This window comes from Euprymna scolopes, chromosome 24 (genome assembly GCF_053919585.1).
Source record: "Euprymna scolopes isolate OS-2025 chromosome 24, ASM5391958v1, whole genome shotgun sequence".
Classification (NCBI taxonomy): domain Eukaryota; kingdom Metazoa; phylum Mollusca; class Cephalopoda; order Sepiida; family Sepiolidae; genus Euprymna; species Euprymna scolopes.
The window spans coordinates 88,149,963-88,171,384 of record NC_136505.1 but is presented as its reverse complement, the minus strand read 5'-3'; the positions used below and the strand labels follow the sequence as shown (position 1 = coordinate 88,171,384).

General features: G+C 34.9%; 1 protein-coding gene across 6 annotated transcripts in view; it reads right to left on the bottom strand.

The window, feature by feature from the left end:
- The window catches only part of LOC145246821 (pleckstrin homology domain-containing family G member 5-like), a 1,071,747-nt gene that overhangs the window by 595,782 nt on the left and 454,543 nt on the right, over nt 1-21,422 (bottom strand). The gene's annotated exons all lie outside the window — the stretch shown is intronic.

The following is a 21,422-nucleotide window of genomic DNA, read 5'->3' as shown; positions in this document are numbered from 1 at the left end:
TTCAGGGGAAAACTCCAAAGACTTGTGAGAGCCAATAATAATAATAACTACGTTTGTGTAGAAAAACCATTTACGTTTACACTGAATTTATTTTTCAATTGAAATATTCTCGCTTAATATGTTTTATTTTTAAATTATCAATTTAATTTTTATTGAACATAAAAACCAAATAGAAATATACATTTAAATATTGTGTGAGAGTAAACTTTTTAAAAATCATGGTTGATGCTTTAAAAATAATTGTATGAAATTGACATTTTCCATAACTGGAACTATGTTTTTAAATGTGTTTACAATTTATGTTTCAGAAACAAATGTCTGCACTGTAACTTGTTATGTTAAAAAGAAATTATATAAAAGAGAAAATATTATAAAAATGAAATGCAGTCTTTTTACTGTTGAATTCAATCGAAACACACGTGGTGGTTATTATTATTATCGGCTCACAAGGAGCTTTCACACAGGTCATCAAAGATCTCGTTGAATACAGCCTATGGTGTTCCCTGGAAGCTGACTGACAACAAGTCTCCTCAGATTTTCCAGTATTCTCCACCTCTTTCGATACCATTTGCAAATAAATTTGCATTATTGCAACAGCTGCTTGCCGTTGATTTCTCGTTGGCAGTGACCATTGGTCTTTACTGGAATTTGAGTGGCAATAAGCCTCCCTAAGGTCACAGTTATCTTCATACTTATACAGTGGAGGTCTGGTCAGTGCTTCCTCCTCTGTCTTTCCTTCCTTCTTGACTACTTGGCTATTCCGTCTCTCTTTTTGTGGGGGGTGGGAGGGTAGTGATGTGGTAATGGGGGATGGGGTAGGGTTAGAGAACTTCTAGGTATGCAACTTCAATGTTCTTGGTTCCATGTAGCGCTTTATGTTGTCTTTGCAGCAGTTTGTCTGGTCTGCACTTTTGGTTTATGTGTGTTAGTGTCCACATTCAAGGGTTTATTATTATTATTCACCAGGGGTTCTCTCACTACTCATCATCAGAAATTACTCACTGACAGCAATCTATGGTGTTCCCTGGAGTCTGAATGACAACAAGTCTCCCCAGATTTCCACTAGTCTCCACCTCTTCTGATAACCTTTTCAAATGATTTTGTGCTGACAACAGCTGTTTACTATTGATTTCTCACTGGAAATGTCCAATGGTCTTCTTCTTCTTCTTCTTCATCATCATCATCATCATCATCATCATCATCATCATCATCATCATCATCAATATATTAATAGGATAGCGTGTGTGTTATTTATTTTGCGTGTCACACTTACATCCGAATGACTGTCGTTTAATTGTTATGGACTTCCAATTCTTGTCATAAATAATTTTACTAAGAATTCTTTTGGCTTCGGTTTTGATTATAGCTGATGGCACTTAAGTTATCTATTTTTTTTTATAAATAATTTTATCAAGAATTCTTCATAAGTTTCGGTTTTGATTATAGCTGAAAGAACTCAAGTTATATATACATAATAGCAAAAGTACCTGTCGTTGACTGGGTTCAAAAACAGCCTACAGAAAATGGACTCTGATTTATGAAAGTATGATAGGTTATGAAAAGGAAGGGTTGTAAAGAGATGGCTTCGAATTTGGGGGTATCAAAACCAAAGCAAAATATGATGAAAGTAAAAATAAAATAGATAAACCCCATAATTTATTATACCATACCTGTTCACACTGAAACACTTATCACAATATTCTGTGGATCTATATTAAAAAACCTTATTAAACTTTGTGACATATTTCCATTCTATGGAGGTCAAGCGCGAACGAACACCCCATAATTTTATTATACCATATTTCTTCAAACTGAAACATAATTATCAAAGTATACTTACGCAGATAGATATGAAAAGTCTTTATTAAAGTTTGTGCCTATTTCCATTCTATGGAGGCCAGGCACGAACACAGACCCCACAATTTTATTATACAATCCCTATTTAAGTTAAAACATACTTATCAAAGTATTCTTATGTACATCTATATCAAAAACACTTGTAAACGTTTTTTTTTTAATTTTTAAATTTTTTATTTCCATACTTTGTGGACCACGCGTGTACCCAGACCCCACAATTTTAATGAATCATCATTATGCCAGATCAAACATACCCATTCCTGTGTCTCGATATATCTTCTATCATTATATGTGATCAGTTTTCTATGATAGTCAACCATATAGGAGCCTATTCGTGACCAGACAAACACACAGACATTCAGCTTTACTTCCCTCTTCCTCGATATGAACTCGGGACCACACGGTCAAACTCTTCCAAAGCTAAGTGATGCCATTTTCTATCAATAATTTTGAAATCCACTTGTCTTGATATCGCAAAAACTTATGTATTGCAGACATTATTTCCTATTCACTTATTTTTTTTTTCTAGATTTGACTAAATTTCTGAACATTTCAACTGCACTTATCAGTCTTTTTCTCTTTTTTTCTGTTGTTTTTTTTTTCTCCAAATTATATCTGCACTATTAACTAAACACTGAAAAATGCTTTTTCTCAGCAGTATGCATTATTTCTTAACCAGTCTAAACTTAGTACCCAAGCCAAATTGTTCTAACCTTAACCAGCTTTTAAACGGGTTCTTCCAAACTAAATTAATACAAAAAATCCCCCCAAAAAACCCCGACCCCACAAATTTTAAGTTCCATTACGGTATCTTATAAAGGTAAAGCTCGAATGCTCAAATCATTCTCTATCGAAGTTAGATAAAGCCAAAAATAAAATAATAAAATATTCACACATATTATGTGAGGGAAGATTATTTTCAAATAATCTCCTAAACTGAGAACGGAGTAACGGACTTAATACTAAGTAGATATTAATAAGCCCTTACATTTTTTATTTATTTATTTTTTTTATTATTCATTTATTTTTTTTATTTTTTTTTTATTTTATTTTATTTTTTAAAAATGGAGAGTAGATAATACACTGTGGTTGTGTTATTGGCAGCTCCAGTAACTCTTGCTTCTCCTTTTTTGTACCTCAGTCCTCATTTCCAATGAGTGATTTTTCTAACAAAGGGTGAAGAAAAAGCTGCTTTACAGGTCAGTAATACTTCGTGAACAGTAGCCTGAGATGTCAGAAATTTTTCTGTTTCTATGTCTATCCTTGTGGCCACGTCACTAGTAAGGGTGCTGGAGGTAAACGTTTTGTCTGGGCTGACGTTACCCGCCTGATAGTCAGGGACCCGAACCTTGGTTAACCACTAAGGAGGTTGTCCTATCAGCAGTTGCAAAGTACTGGGGCTGCTGTATTGCCATTTGATGAATGGACTCTGGACCATGCAGTAGCTTCTGGTGGGGCCTCTCGATGCCATACTAGTGGGTAATTGTTACAGCTTTACCTTATCATGTGCTACAAAAAAAATTTTTTTTTTAAATTCCTCTCTTTCTCTCTCTTACTTTCCCTCTGTCCTATTCCAAACAAGTCTGTCGACCTGTTCCACAAACCCCAAAAACTCAATATGAAATATCTCAAAAAAAAAAAAGCACGAATAAACCTAGAACCCCATCCTCCAACGTAGACCCCTACTACCATGTCTCCTTCTCTAACATCAGGGGTCTACTTTCCAACCTTCCAGAGGTTGAAACCCAATTACAGGAGACGAAGCTGGACATATTCTTCCTAAGTGAAACTGGCATAGGGTCGACTACTTCCCTAGATGAGTTCATAATAAAAGCATACTCTAACTTAACATCTAAATCTGACCCCAAAGATGGCTTCCTATGTGGTAGAGATATCTCCAGAGAAGACCCTAATTTACCTTATATGTGCTTCTGTGTTGCACTTGCTTACACCACCGCATTCATATTTGCTCTGTAAAAGAGTAATAAAAAATGCAAGAGAGATATGCTCAGTCTGTCAAATCCAAAGTAGCTGAGCAGCGGCTTGATTCCCACCAGTTTCGGCAAATAGCAAACAGGATCCTGAACAGATGCGTGCGTTCTATTCCAACCATCATCAATGGAACTGAGGTCATCTCATCAGCTTCAGACAAGGCCAAACTATTCACCAAGAACACCAAGAACTTTGCAGCTAATTATACCCTCTGCGACAAAGGGCATTAACTCCCCATATTTCCTCCTACAACAGACAACAAACCATCCAACATACAAATATCTGTGCACAAGGTCGCCAAGCTAATCAAGAACCTTGATTCCAGTAAAGTAACTGGCCCAGACTGAATTCCAATTATAGTGTTGAAAAAGCTTCGACCAGAACTTGCCCCCATACTTACAAAACTGTTTAAGCATTGCCTTAAGGAGAAGTGCTTTCCAACACCCTAGAAAACCTCATCAGTATGCCCTGTATTTAAGAACTCAGGTGATAAGTCATCTCCCTCTCAGTACAGACTAATAAGTCTCTTGTGTGTCATGAGTAAGCTGCTGGAATCCATATTAAATAGAGAAGTAGTCAACCACCTCAGCAGAAATAACCTTCTTAGTGACATGCAATATGGTTTCTGTTCTGCTACATTTACAGCTGATGTGCTAACAGTTATATCCCATAGGATTAGTGAATCTCTCGACAAACGCTTCCTTTCTAGGGCAATTGCTCTTGACATATCAAAGGCCTTCGATAAGGTTTGGCATAAGGGCCTACTTCACAAGGTTTCCAGCTACGGTATAACTGGAAATGTTTTCTCAATAATTAAATTATTTCTCTCTGATAGGTTCAGAGTAGTGGTTGATGGGCAGAAATCAGAGGCCCACAGTATTAATGCTGGAGTCCCCCAGGGGTCCATCCTGGGCCCAACTCTCTTCCTGATCTACATCAATGATCTTCCAAAACACAGACTTAATTCATTGGTTGACATCTATGCTGATGACACAACCATCTATGGCAACACATCAAAGGCTGTAAATGACAAAGCTCTCTCTGGTTCCCTCTCCTCTGATCTTGAGTGCGTGGTTCAGTGGGGGAAGAGATGGCTGGTTACTTTTAATGCATCTAAAACCAAGCTCCTAACTTTACATCATCAACGCTCTGTTCCTCATCTAGCATTGATTGAAATGGATGGCTCTCGTCTCGGGGAGGCTTCATGTTTGACAAGCTCCTGGGTTTGACCTTTACTCCTGATCTGAAATGGAACACGTATATCAAGTCTGTTGCACGAGCCGCTGGGAAAATGGTGGGATCCTTCTACCGTTCCAGAAGATATCTCACTTCTGATGCAATTCTCTATCTCTATAAAAGCCAAGTAAGTCCAAAGATGGAGTATTGCTGCCACATCTGGGCTGGAGCTTCAAAAAACAACCTATCCTGCCTTGACAAAGTACAAAATAGACTTTGTGGCTTAGTGGGGGATGCTCTCTTCTCTTCCCTGCAACCTCTCTCCCACAGAAGAGACGTTGCAATCTTGTCTTTGTTTTATCATTATTTCTGTGGTAAATGCTCGTCTGAGCTTCAATCTCTGGTCCCCCCTCGCCAATCCTTCATGATAAACACCCGTCTAGCTAAAACCACTGTCAGTAATTTCCCCCACTCTTTATCTGTGTGTAAATCAAAATGTAGATTCCATGAACATAGCTTTTTTCTGAGAAGTGCACGCCTGTGGAATTCTCTTTCGTTTGCCTGTTTCCCACCTTATTACAACTTGGATGTCTTCAAGTCCAACATAAACAAATTCCTGATTAATCGCACACTTTAGTAAGACACTTTATCAAATCTCCAATACCAACTATTACTACGATATTATCCCATTGATTATTGTACACAAAATAACCCTTATCCCCGAGTGGCTTCCGGGCCTTGATAAGTGGTGATCCCCATGTAATATATATATATATATATATATATATATATATATATATATATATATATATATATACATCTTTTTCATAAGTTTTGGTTTTCGTTTTGATTCACTCTAATGCACTCAAGTCGTATGGATATATTTTTTATTTTTGAAATCGCAACTTTATAATATATAAAAATCGATAGAACATTAACTTTATAATAATGTATACGAAATCTGCAAGAATTAAAATATCATATTTTAGTGTACTTTACAACAGGGCTATGCCGGGCGTCCCTGCTAGCTTAGATAAATACTTTTGCAGTTTTAACAAAAGAGCTACAATAATATCAGGGGGTCTCCATTCACACTGAACATCCATAGAATGGCAACATAAATATATTACATATATAAGCGTCCGCTGTGGAATTTCCCCAGGTCCTGCTAGTTATTATTATTATTAGTTTAATTTATTATTATTATTATTATTATTATTATTATTATTATTATTATTATTATTTTACTTTATTATTATTATTGTAATTATTTTTGTACTTTATTATTATCATTATTATTGTTGTTGTTGTTGTTGTTATTATTATTATTGTTGTACTTCATTATTATTATTATTATTATTATTATTGTTGTTATTATTATTGTTGTACTTTATTATTATTGTTATTATTATTTTTGTACTTTATTATTATTATTATCATTATTATTGTACTTTATTATTATTATTATTATTATTGTTATTATTATTGTTATTATTATTATTATTATTATAATTATTGTTATTATTATTGTTATACTTTATTATTATTGTTATTATTATTATTGTACTTTATTATTATTGTTAATATTATTGTTGTACTTTATTATTATTATTATTATTATTGTACTTTATTATTATTATTATTATTATTATTGTACTTTATTATTATTATTATTATTATTGTACTTTATTATTATTATTATTATTATTGTACTTTATTATTATTATTATTATTATTGTTGTTGTTGTTGTTGTTGTTGTTGTTGTTAAGACAATAATATGTTCAAAAGGAAATAACTCTCTTTTCTGTAAAGGCAGAGTTAACTCCCTTATTCCAACTCTGAGATAACAGTTATCATGTCTCCATGCAAAAATATCAAAATATCTCATGCGAGCAGCCATCTTGAGACAGAGCAGCACTAGAGACATCAACAAGCCACATGTGGACTTTCCGGTCTGAAATCAATTTATAAAAATAGAAGACTTAATAACTTTTTTCCGGCTTACAAATGAAGGCCTTAATTCATACAACGATTTTGTCACTTATGCCAGACGAGTGAATTACACATGCGAGAGATTTCATCTTCAAACGCTCAAAGACTAATTCAAACGTTTAATCTTCATAGCAGGTCTTCAATCACCAAACGATTCAGAAATATGTTCCCGGCGGCCAGTAAAATTTGAAATGGACAAAAAGGTAAAAGCTGAATTTAAGAAAAGACACCATGTTAGTCCAACAACAATCCACAGCATTTCAAGTTACTTTTTTTTTTTACATGGGGGTCAGCACTTAAAGGTTCAAAGAAAACTCCGCCGTCCACATACTAGTCTTGCAGCGAATGGCACTATGCACGTTTTTGTCCATTTAAAAACCACAAATGCCAGGTGTGCCATAAACGTGGTGATAAAGAAAAGTTTTGTCATCCTCCAAAAGTCAAATCTCCTGATCATCAAACTGATAGTAAACCTGCTCACAAAACAAAAATAAAAAAAATGACCAAATTCAGCATCTGTGATTTTTAAAAAGTTGATTTCAAATCCAGCAGAAAAAATATCAACGTCAGTTTAGATGAAATATCAGTTAGTTTTCAGTTTGATACAGCATCTGGTATCATCCTTATTTCTCGGAACACATGGACAAAAATTGACAAACCTGATCTATTAAAAATAAAAGATATTGCCCAGCGCGCATCTGGAAACGACATTCGTCTCACTGGCGAACTAATTGTATCTTTCCAGGATATTTTACTCGGGCGCTTAAGCCTAAGTTCAGTGATGTTTTTCGAGAGGATTCTTACATGAAGATCAAAGCCACTTTTAAGTTGAAAGTAGATAGCAAGCTAATAATTAGACCCAAATGTTCTGTGCCTTATTCAGTAATCAAAAAGGAACTGAATCTCCTCCAAGAAGTTGGTGTACTAGAACCAACAAACTACTTTAGATGGGCAGCTCCTATTGTTGTTATCGGGAAAGCAAATGGTAAAGTATGCATTTATGCCGACTATTCCACCGAACTAAACAATGCATGAGATGCACACCAATATCACCCGCCAATACCTGAAGACTTTTTTGCCAAATTAAATGGTGGAATCTGTTTTGCAAAAATCGATTTTTCAGATGCAGTTTTGCAATTGGAAGTTGAAGAGGACTTCAAGGAGCTTCTTACAATCCACACTCACAAAAGGTTATGCAGCCGTCTTCCTTTTGGTGTCAAGACAACAACATCTATATCCCAGCAGACTATGGATGCCATGTTCACAGACATAACAGGAATCACAGCATTTCTTGACGACGTGATCATCTGAGGATGTACTTCTGCAACAACTAATCTCTGTATTTGAATGTATTCAACAATTTAGTTTTTATGTTTGTACAGAAAAATGTCAATTTTACCGAATTTCAATAAAATATCTGGGATTTAATTTGGATGAAAAATGTTGTCGACTGAACTCTGAGAACATTTTAGCTATCAAAAATATGCCAGCTCAAACAGACATCAAAACTCAAGCTCTTTCTTGGTTTAGTAAGTTCATTTTTGTCAAAGCTACATTACACCAGATCTCCTCCAAATCACTTTCGAAAAAAAGAAACTACATGGAACTGGTCACCAGGTATTGCTCATACATCTAGGTTATTGAAACCAGCAGAAAGAAACTATGGCCAAATTGAGAAAGAAGCTTTTGCAATAATATATGCCATCAAAAAATTCCAGAAAATGGTTTATGGACGTCATTTCACATTAGTCACAGACCACAAACCTTTGGTGAGCATTTTTGGATCCAAGAACAAGATTCAATCACAAAATATTACATGCGAGTAGCCATCTTGACACAGAGCAACAGAGATATCAACAAGTCATGTATGGACTTTCGAGACTGAAATCAATCTATAAGAATAGACTTAATAACCTTTCGTAACTTACAAATAAGGGACTTAATTCATAAAACTGAGTCATAACAATTATTATCATTATTTGTATTATTGTAACTCACTAGCAGATTTCCACTACTCTCCAGTTCTTCTGATAACCTTTGCAAATAACTTAGCATTATCGCAACAGCTGCTTACCATTGTTTTACCACTGACAACCTTTAGAACAGGCAGTCACTTGTGGCCATGATCAGTGTCGACCTCCATTGGACTACGTCACCACCACCAAGAGAGTAAACCAGTGAACATGACAGCATAACGTCACTTTCTGATCAACTTGTAGGTATAGAAAGTTTCCGGTATTCAACAATGTAGTCACACTAACAGGCATAAAAAGTATGGCTACTGATTGTGTTACCGATTGTCCATGGCTACCAATATGTGTTACGATTGTCCATGTATGTTCTAAAGAGAAAGAATAATTCTCCATTTGGATAATAATTATTATAATTGCACATTGGGATAATTTTAATCAAACAAAATATAGTAAGTGACAAGTTTTTGAACTTTTATTTCTATCGGAGAAAGTTGAATATTTCATTTTTTTAATTTCTTTTTACTGCAAAACAAACAATTTTTATAATATTTTTCAGTCTGTCCTTTTAATACTGAATAAAACTTTTTATTGAGTATTTCCAAATATTTTAAAGTTAGCATTTTCACAGCAGTTTTTTTTTTTTTACAATCGGTGAATTTTCAATATTTTAGCACTGGCCATAATTTATTTCTTTGAAATATATTTAAAACGTCAAGGTTTTTTTTCTATAACATTTTACCTGTAAATAATTTACATGATGGATTTGTTTTATTATACACATAGATTCGAAAAATTTGTCAAAAAACAAATATATAACAAATAAATGTTATCAAATGCAAGATAAGTTACTTTTCTACCTAACTGGATATGTTTTTAGTGTGTTTATTTAATATAATATGTTTATTCGGCTCGAAAAACATACAGTGCTTACCGATGTATTTGAAAAATGCAAATGGCGGCATGCTTGTTGTTGCACATGAGAGGTTTGGGAAAACGAGTTTAAACAAAAAAATTATACAAAATACTGTTAGAAACTCGCTCAATATATGTTACCGTGACATAGGTGTACATATATTCGGTGGGTTTCTAACAGTATTTTGTATAATTTGTTTGTTTGAACTCATTTTCCCAAACTTACCGAGTTCAATAGCGAGCATGCCGGCATTTTTCTTTTTAAAATATATCGATAAACACTATGATTTTCGAAGCGATTACACGTTTTAAAGTGATTAAAACCACTAAAAACCTTTCCAGATAGGTAGAAGAGTAACTTATCTTGCCTTTGATAACATTTATTTGGTATATATTTGTTTTTTGACAACTTTTTCGTATCTATGTGTACGGTAATACAAACCGAAAATTTAATTTAACTTGAAAATAATATCTAAAATACACGTGTGTACACTGCACAAGCACCCTTATTATTATCATAATAATAATAGTAATAATAATAAAAAACTGGTGTAGATGATATCGACTGGCACCATATCAACTAGTTGTGAAGCGTCAGGAAGGATGGAAAGACCAAGGTAGGAGAGTACTAACCAAATCTGGTACCTTGGGGAGGCATTTTATCACCCAAACCCCAGGAAACACCAATAGCCGATGCCAACGAGAAATCAGTGACAACAGCTGTTGCGATAACATGCAATCATCTACACAAGTGGTCAAGAGGTGGAGAACACTGGAAATCTGGGGAGATTTGTTGTCACTTGGTCTCTAGGGAACACCACATGTTACTGCCAGTAAGCGATCACTGATGATGACGGCCTGTGAGACACTACAAATTTTGATGAAAAACATGGGGAAAAAATAGACATAGAAGAACAGAAAACCAAAACTTTAAATATAATTTCTGTATTTAAAGTAATAGTTATTTAAATATTTCAGCATATAATCTTGTGGGCAAAATTCAGCTTCCCAATAAGGGGCACTCTGGATAGGAACAAAAATAATCTCAGTCATGAAAGATTTCTGCTCCACCGACCAAGGACAGAAAAGGTAAAGTGTAGTATCAAAACACTACATTGTGGTCTTGCGTTGAAGGCCAAAAAATATATTTTTCTTTAATTGTTTGTTCTCTAAACTCATAATTCAGCTTTATCAGTATTAAATTGTATATTGCTTTAAAATTACTTAATTTTACATAGATAATATTTATTTTTTTGTTGTGGGGGAATCACCCTCCAAATGGACTGTTCTATACATTATATAAACCATAGACCTTTTGATCCCAGGTATGGATTAAACACCAGAGCGACCCGCGCCTGCTCAGTAATGTTTTACTACTCTTTTCAGTTGTAACCTTTTTACGTTGTTGTTCCTCTTTAAACTCTATTCCGTTGTTCTGTTTTCTTTGTGGCTTATTGCAATCCATAACAATTTTATATTGAATAAAGTTCAGTTTCAGTATTAATCGAACTGCGTCAGTCACAATCCGAAAAACACTGAACTGAACGTCAAATACGATTCGAGGAATAGCAAAAGGAAGTTCAAAAACAGTTAGCCGAACGTCAATTACGAACACAGGAATTGCTTACAGAAATTGTTAAGAATAATGTGAACGAGGAAAGCAATTCAGCATTTTCTCAGAATACAATATGGACCGCGATAGACAATTTTAAATACGAGAAAGAGGAAAAATTATTTGCAGCGTATTTTCGGCGTTATGAAGATTTTTTTTAATATTGACTGCAGCAACTGGTTTAATCAAAAGAAAACCAGACTCCTACTGCGAAAATTGGAATCGGCTGAGCATGATAAATTCATGGATTACATCTTGCCTCGGAAAACAGCAGATTTATCATTCAATGAGACAGTAAATTTGTTAACCGAACTTTTCTCGCCAAAAGCGTCTCTTTTCCATAAGCGTTGGAGATATTTGAATGTGGTAAAAGATGATAATGACGATTTTTCCACCTGCACAGCTCTAGTGAACAAACACTGTGATGAGTTTAAGTTGTCTGAACTAACAGCAGACAATTTTAAATGTCTTGTATTTGCTCAAAGTTTAACCTCGGAAAAAGATGCAGAAATCAGACGCAGAGTCCTAACAAAATTAGAAAATGAACCAAACTTAACACTACAAAAATTGACTGAGGATTGTCAAAAAGTAGAAATTATAAAACAAGATGCAAGAAATATCGAAGCAGGCATCGCGAATATAAAAAAAGTAACTAAGAAAAAACCGTTGAAAATGGCACACAGACACTAACCACCGAAACTCAGAAAAACTAAAAGCACCAAGTACTTGTTTCAGATGTGGTAGAATACATTGGGTAAGGGATTGCCCATTTTTAACAAAAAGATGCCATTTATGCAATAAGATCGGTCATAAAAGTTTGCATTGTAGGAAAACTCAGAATAGAAGCCGTGTACATCAAACCAGAACTAAGGATGTCATAGATGAAAATCTACGCAAATATATAACGGTTAACATTTTCGGCAAGGCTATTAAATTCCAATTTGACAGTGGATCGGATGTTTCAATAATAAATCTCAAAACGTGGAAAATATTACGAAAGCCGACTATGTTAAAAACTAACAGAACGGCGATGGCCGTTAATGGTACAAAAATTTATTTTGAAGGTGAATTAATTATAAACGTCACTTTATGGGGGAAAACAAAAAACTAAGATTGTATGTGCTAAAAGATAGTGAGAACCTGTTTGGTTCTGACAGCATGGAGGAGTTTCGTCTCTGGGATCTTCCTATATCCCCATTCTGCAAGAAAATGGATACCAGCCCAGCAGAAACGGAGAAACTTATAACTTGTTTTAAAAAAAGAATTCACAAACGTATTTACTCCTGGCCTGGGGAGATGTACAAAAATGGCCGCAGATTTTAAGTTGAAACCTGGCACACAACCGGTGTTTAAAAAGAAACGTAATGTCCCTTCGCTTCCCTGAACAAAATAAATCAGGAACTAGACAGATTAGAAAGCATCGGTATACTGGCTAAAATTGAATATAGTGAGTGGGCTGCTCCAGCAGTTTACATAAAGAAAAGGTCCGGGGAAATTCGCGTTTGTGCTGACTTCATGACTGGACTCAACGGGTCCTTAGAAGATTTTCACTATCCATTACCTAGTCCAGAAGTAGTGTTCACGAAATTAAATGGCGGCAAGTTTTTTTCTAAGATCGACCTAAGTGATGCTTACCTACAGATTCCGGTACACCGACAGAAAAGGCCCTTCAGCAATTTCTGCAGGTTTACAGAATCACGAGAAATCTGAACAAACCAGATGCGGGACCCCCAGCAGAAATCATGTTTGGACGAAAAATAAAATCCGTATTTTTGACATAGACCCTCCAAAAGGATGTCAGAACCGAGACGCTCCGGCAGAAAGAGGAAGTGCACAGACCCCTTGGTGGTCTGCCCTAAAAGGAAGAAATACTGATTTTCACAACCGCGGAAATCAGCTTGGGAGGGGGGTCTTGTGGGAGAATCACCCTCCAAATGGACTGTTCTAGCCATTATATAAACCATAGACCTTTTGATCCCAGGTGTGGATTAAACACCAGAGCGACCCGCGCCTGCTCGGTGAGGTTTACTACTCTTTTCAGTTGTAACCTTTTTACGTTGTTGTTCCAGTAATACATTGTTTAAACTCGATTCCGTTGTTCTGTTTTCTTTGTGGCTTATTGCAAGCCATAACAATTTTTTATTGAATAAAGTTCAGTTCCAGTATTAATCGAACTGCGTTCTTTTTTCTTTTTAAAAATGTGTTATTGCTCTTTTTCAAATGGCCCTCATATAGTACTGGCAGTCTAACAGTCAGACAAATCTAACCTACATTGCCTGCAGGCATTTTTCAGTTAACAGGCCTTCTTTTTACTCTCGGTGGCCGTGACTACGTTGAACTGAAATCGTCTGTCTTCAACGTTCGCGCATTGTTGGACACCTGCATCCACTGGCTACCTGTGGTGGGTAGTGATGGTCACTGACGGTTAGTGCTGTTTTAAGGTGATTACTTGCATTTATTGGCAAAAGTTCATTGAAAATGGTGAGGACTATGTTGAAATCACATGTCCATTCACCATAAGCTCAGTGGTGTATAGGGTGGGAACCATCCAAATTGGATTGGTCAGTCATATCATATTAAAACTATCTTCCGTTATTCATAATATTTCTCAATACTAGGACTTATACTTGACTAGGCTTTAGAATTGGTATAAAGAAATGATAATTTTGATAGATATAAAATGACAAAACATCGATTAATTTGTATTTTAAGAATCAACAAGTTACTGATGATATCATTTATTAATTATATACAGGTTCAGACAACTCATGAGAACAAAAGTTAATCTATAAATATAAAAGGAAAAATGTGTGTGTGTGTGTGTGTGTGTGTGTGTGTTTGTGTGTTTGTATGTCTTGCAAAAACTTCTGACAGACGTGACAAAATCAGTATTGTTTTAAAGTTTGGTCTCTCGGATGACAAATATCGAAAAATTAGACAAAAACATTCCACCCAGGCTGCCTACTGTTGTTTTGATTCCCTCCTCCTGCTACTACCACTTTTTTTTTAACACCGCTCTCCACCCTTGGGGTTTCTTACTACACCACCTCTCCACACTGACAAAATTAGTATCGTTTGAAAGGTCAATCTCTCGGACAACAAATATCCATAAATTGGCCAAAATCATTAATTCTTTGACCATCAACTGGGCCATTTTTTACAAGGAGGGGTCAGTTTTTGCATCGACATTTTTGCAAAGTCATCATATGCCTTGCGATGACTAAGCTTATTTTGAATGCCAACTACATTGTATGGTGGGTGCAAGGTCTAAGCAATTGGCTTTTTACACCTTCTTTTCCTCCTTCGCGTTACAGGTTTGAGCCTGGCTACTGTGTCTCATTTTTTTATTTTTGCGCTCGCATAGGTAGTCGCTGGTATTTTAATTTTTTTTACGAGGTGGGGGGGGGGTAAGTATTTCTTCAGATTTCATGCATAATAATATATTGACCTTAACCGACAAACTTTTCATGACCGCCACTGCCAGCCTCTAACTATACAATCAATTTAAATATTTGCAGATTTTGCTCCAAGCAAGACATAATCTTACTGAAGTGTAAAGGGCTTCTGTGACAGGGGTCAGATTTATGAGTAGAGTGAAAACAAGGATAGGTAGTTTGACAAGATATTTTTTTTTTTTTTTTTTTTTTTTTTTACAAAGGCATGTTCATATACTTGGAGGGGCAGGAAGGTATTTTTTGAAAGTCAAAAGAGATAATTCAAAATAAATATGGAAATTATTTCATCTTGACTTGTTGGATCACAGTTTTTTTTTTGTTTTTTTTTTATCAATTTTCTATCTTTTTTTTTCTTCTTGGTTTTGCAAAAATGGTTCGTTAAGTAACACGTTTTTCCACTTTCTTGTTGCATCATAACTTGCATTCCAAGTATGTGGTGGTTGAAGAAATAGTAAAAAAACTGTATCCCAGGATGCCATAAATATAATGGGAGGATGATCTAGGTGACGTCTTTGGCTTTAATGACGCATATATTGTAATTGTTCTATCTATTACTTAGGGTTAAATTTTCATAACATACTAGCAGGGGCACCTGGTGTTGCTTGGTCATAAAATACGCTAAAATATATTTTAATTTACACAAATTTCATATTTATTATTATAGAGTCAATTATTTCATATTATATTGTACCCAATATTACAAGTCATGATTACAAAAATTAAAAAAACAATTATGATTTGAGCGCCATCAGCTAAAATGGAAACCATAACAAAACATAGTTACATGATTTAAATTAAGTCTACAAGTTTAGCAAAAACTGAAGTTTTTTTGTACTCAATTTGTTGGATTGTGAAAAAGAGTGTTAATTTTATTAAATACAAGTTGGTTTTCATGACAACAATGTTTTTGTTAGACAAGATGCAAGCAAGGGTGATCAGACAATCCACAGATTTTTATAGTTACTAGCATTTCAGCCCAGCGTTGCCCGGGTGTTTGAAGGTTTATGTTGACCAAAAAAAAAAAAAGAAAAAAAAGGTCAATTTTTTTAAACTTTGACCCCTATTATGATCCCTTAACATTTATTGTTTTGGGCTCAAATCAAGTTATTAAGTTAGATCCATGTCCAAGGAACCTATATCTAAAATTTCAATTGTTTATATCCAAAATTGGCAGAGGAGTTTGGTAGAGTTCTGAAAGGTCAAATTGTTGAACTTTGACTCCTTAACAGCCAAATTTCTGGCCGAAAACGAATTACAAAGATGTTCCCAAATCTCAGTACCCTGTATATCAAATTTTGAGTCAGTAGACTGAAAATTGACAGAGTTATTGCATAGGAAAATGTACACAGACAGACAGATAGACAGACAGACACTTTTATAGAAATAGATAGATAAGTAAGAAATATAACATATAAGTAAGGAATATAAAAGTAAGGAATATCTATCTATCTATCTATCTATCTATCTATCATTATTATATAAAAGGAACTTTGTGTATGTGTGAGTTTGTTTCCTATGGACTTGAAAACGGCTGGGCCGATTTTTATGAAATTTCACACGAAAGTAGTTCATGTGCCTGGCAGTGTTCTTAGATAGGTTGTGTATTGGAATGTCTCCGATAAGTATCGATAATCCATAATCGAAATAATCCAATGAAAGGAGAAACAGGCGATTTTGACTCAAGTTAACACCTTACACAGCCTAACATCACAAGTGCATTTGAGAAGTTTTATCACCACACAAGCTGAAAGGCCCGACATATAAAATCAACAGTAGGTTCTTTGATATAATAGGGGCATATTCGAAATAAATGTTTCTATTTATGTGTGATTTCACTGATTTTGATAACAATAAAAATATGGAAGTGCAAAACATTTGTTGATCATCATTCAATCCTGGGCAACGTCAGGTCTCCCTGCTAATAACATAGGAAGGAATATAACATGAGGCAGAAGGGATGCGTCAAGAAACGGGAAAGTCACTCTTTGGAAATATGTGGAGTGATGAAACTGTTCGAAATTTTGTTTGAGATGTAGTTGAAGAGAGAAGTGCCTTCCAAAGACCCATATGAAAACCGAAGGGTAACTTTGAAAACTGATTGTGTTTAAAATAAAATACATAGGAAATACATTTATACGCCAAATTACAATGCAATATTATGTAAAATTAACAAATAAGTATTCATTTAAAATTAATATTTCGGCGATATACACCATCATCAAAATTTTGCACATTCTTTTTTCCTCACCATGGTAGTGAATGGAAGAATACAGTTAGTATAGAATCTGCATGTTGTTCGTTTTAATACTGGAAGATTATGCTTAGCACGTGTGATATGAAAGTCAAAGTTGTCTTTTTATGATATAAGCGTTGTTTAAATTTTAAAATAAAATATATATGAAATATGTGTATAAGTCACATTTCAATGTAATATTCTGTGAAATAAGCAGATATTTATTTGTTTATTTAGACAAAATTATTTTGCTTATTGAGACATTTGCTTACATCTTTAGTATTATTTTCACAACGTTTTGGTTGATGTAACCCTCAGACTTCTTCAGGTGTATCTTGTTGAACTCAAGAATCTAGACATAAATTCAAACAGAACTACTTATTTAATCCACAGAACATCCTTGGCCTTCGGGTCAAGATCAAAGTGTAGTATCTAATCTTCATATGCTGCACTTCAATTTCTTGTTCTCTGTCAGTGGAGGAGAAATCCTTCACGACTGAGACAATTTTTATTTTTGTTCCTTTTCTCTACATTATAAAACGACCCTGGTGTCTAACTCTGTCCCGTGGGGAGACATTGTAAATAGGAAAATGCTCTCGTTCCATCAGCTATGACTGGGTAGAAGTCCTAATTAATTTTCAGTTGTATTTTGAGTATCGCCCACACTGAGGATTGAACCTTCAACCTCTAACTTACAACTGAAATTTATCAAGTACTTTATCCACTATGCCACAAATCTTTGCGGACATGATACACCTAAAGAAGTTTGAAGGTTACATCGATCTAAATGTTGTGTAAATAGCACTTAACATAAGAACAGCAGTTTTTTTTTATTTTTTACATGGAGTTCACCACTTATAAAGGCCCAATGGCCACTCGGGGATAAGGGTTATTGTGTGTACAGTAATCAAAGGGATAGTGTAGTTATAGTATTGGAGAATTGGTAAGGTGTCATTACTTGGGGGGGGGCGGTTCATCAGGAATTTGTTTGTGTTGGACTTGAAGACATCCAGGTTGAAGTTGGGAGGGAAACAGGCAAGCAGAACAGCGTTCCACAGGCGTGCAGTTCTAAGAAAGAAGCTTTGTTCATGGAATCTACGTTTTGATTTAGGCACAGATAGGGAGTGGGGAAAATTATTGAGTGGTTTTAGCTAGTCAGATGTTTTTGAAAAAGATTGGCGAGGGGGATCAGAGAATGGAGCTCAGCCGAGCACTTCGAATAATCAAATAATTTAGAAATATAAAAATGTGTTGTTTTTTTTTATTTCACAAATGAAAAGGATCATAAATAATTTAATGTCAAGCTTTTGTTCTTTCCCAAGGAATAGAGAAAATCAATATGTCGAAATAGCACAAACGAAATATGAGAAATAAAAAATTATAGAATGGCTATAAACATTAAAAGGTCTAATGCAATTATCGATTTCTTTAATTTTTCTTTCAAAAAGAAAACAAAAATATAAACAAAAAAGGAAGAAAACCTTACTGACAAAAATATTACAGGATTAATCTGTGCTTACAAGTAATACACCCAAAATTGTAAAAAGGTTCTGAACATTATCGTTTTCATTAATTTTTCAGACAAAATAGTGTATAAAACTCCATTTGATGAGGAAAACAAGTGGGACAGCTTTCGGTCAATACCAGCTTTATATTGACATACGTACACGGCATTCTATAAACAAACATAGATCCAGTTATTCAATTTTTTGCCAACAAGATATATTATTATTGTCGGGTGCTTTTTTTTTTAATACAAAACTTTTTAAATGAAACAATTCCAACAAAAGCTTTTAATAAAATTATTTCATAAACATTTTAAATAAAACTATTAAACCAAAACTTTTTAATAAAACTATTTAAACAAAATTTTAAAAAAACAAACAATTTAAACAACACTTTTTAATTAAACAATTCAAACAAAAACTTTTGATAAAACTATTAAAAGAAAACTTTTTCATATAACTATTTTAACAAAACTTTTTAATAAAACAATTTAAAGCCTGTACAGTAATCAATGGGATAGTATTGTAGTAATCATTAGTATTGGAGATTTGATAAAGTGCCTTACGTAGTTCATCAGGAATTTGTTTATGTTGGACTTGAAGACATCCAAGTTGTAGTCAGGTGGGAAACAGGCAAACGGAAGAGAGTTCCACAAGCGTGCACTTCTAAGAAAAAAGCTTTGTTCATGGAATCTACGTTTTGATTTAGGCACAGATAAAGACTGAGGAAAATTATTGACAGTGGTTTCAGCTAGATGAGTGTTTATCATGAAAAATTGGCGAGGGGAGACCAGAGATTGGAGTTCAGACGAGCACTTGCCATGGAAGTAGCGATAAAACAAAGACAGGCTTACAATGTCTCTTCTGTGGGAGAGAGGTTGCAGGGAAGAGAAAAAGGCATCACCACTACGCCACAAAGTCTATTTTGTACTCTGTCACGGCAGGATAGGCTGTTTTTAGCAGCTCCTGCCCATATGTGGCAGCAGTACTCCATCCTTGGACATACTTGGCTTTTATATAGATAGAGAATTGCATCAGTAGTGAGATATCTTCTGGAGCGGTAGAAGGATCCCACCATTTATCCAGTGACCTTGGCAACAGACTTGATGTATGTGTTCCATTTCAGATCAGGAGTAAAGGTCAATCCCAGAAGCTTGTCAAAACATGGAGTCTCCCCAAGACAAGAGCCATCCATTTCAATTGATGCCAGATGGGGATCAAAGCGTTGATGATGTAAAGATAGGAGCTTGGTTTTAGATGCATTAAAAGTAACCAGCCACCTCTTCCCCCACTGTACCACATGGTCAAGATCAGAGGAGAGAGAATCAGGGAGAACTTTGTCATTTACGGCTTTTGATGTGTTGCCATAGACATGATATGTCAAGAGCAATTGCCCTAGAAAGGAAGCGTTTGTCGAGAGATTCATTAATCCTATGAGATATAACCGTTAGCAGGTCTGATGTAGATCTAGCAGAACGGAAACCATATTGCATGTCACTAAAAAGGTTATTTCTGCTGAGGTGGTTGACTACTTCTCTATTTAATATAGATTCCAGCAACTTACTCATGACACACAGGAGACTTATTGGTCTGTACTGAGAGAGAGATGACTTATCACCTGTATTCTTAAATACAGGGTATATTGATGAGGTTTTCCAGGGTGTTGGGAAGCACTTCTCCTTAAGGTAACGCTTAAACAGTTTTGTAAGTACGGGGGCAAGTTCTGGTTGAAGCTTTTTTAACACTATAATTCGAATGCCATCAGGGCCAGTTGCTTTACTGGAATCAAGGTTCTTTATTAGCTTGACGACCTCACGCATAGATATTTTTGTATGTTGCTTAACGTGTTATCTGCTATAGGAGAAAATACGGGAGTTGATGGCCTTCGTCGTGCAGGGCAAAGTTCTTGGCAAATAGTTTGGCCTTGTCTTATACTGATGAGACGACCTCAGGTCCATTGATAATGGTTGGGATAGAACGCACGTTTCTGTTCAGGATCCTGTTTGCTATTTGCCAAAACTGGTGGGAACCAAGCCGCTGCTCAGCTACTTTGGATTTAACGGACTGAGCATATAGCTCTCCTGCATTTTTTATTACTCTTTTACAGTGGTTGCTGGCAGTCCTGAAGGCAGATTTAGTCTCAGTACATCTATTACATTGTTAGCTATGGAAAAAGTGATTTCTGTGCACAATGGCAGCAGCACATTCTGAGGAGAACCCTGGCTGGCTGTTAGGTTTTTGTTGGATTTTTTGGATGGTATGAATCAGTCTATCCCTACAATACTTACTAAACATATTAAAATGCCTAATATAATTTGTTTTTTTTTCTTAGTTAAAAATTAAAATGCCTAATAAAAAAAAATATGAATTGTTTTTTTTTTCTTAGTTGAAAAAATGGCCACCAAAAATAATATAAATTGCTTCTTTTTTTTTTTTAAATATTATTTGGAATCTTCTGAAGTAGTGTAATTTTCACAACATTTCGGTTAATGTAACCTCGGACCTTCTTCAGGCGTATCTTCTCAAACTCACGAATGGTTGCGTTGAACTCGGGAATTTGGACAGAATTTTGAACGGAACCCTTTATTTACTTCACAAGGGTAGCATGCTTTTGTTCCATCATCCATGACTGAATGGAGGTTCTAAGTAAATTGCAATTGTATTTTTAGTCACACACACTGAAAATTGAACCTTCAACTTTCAAGAGAATATCA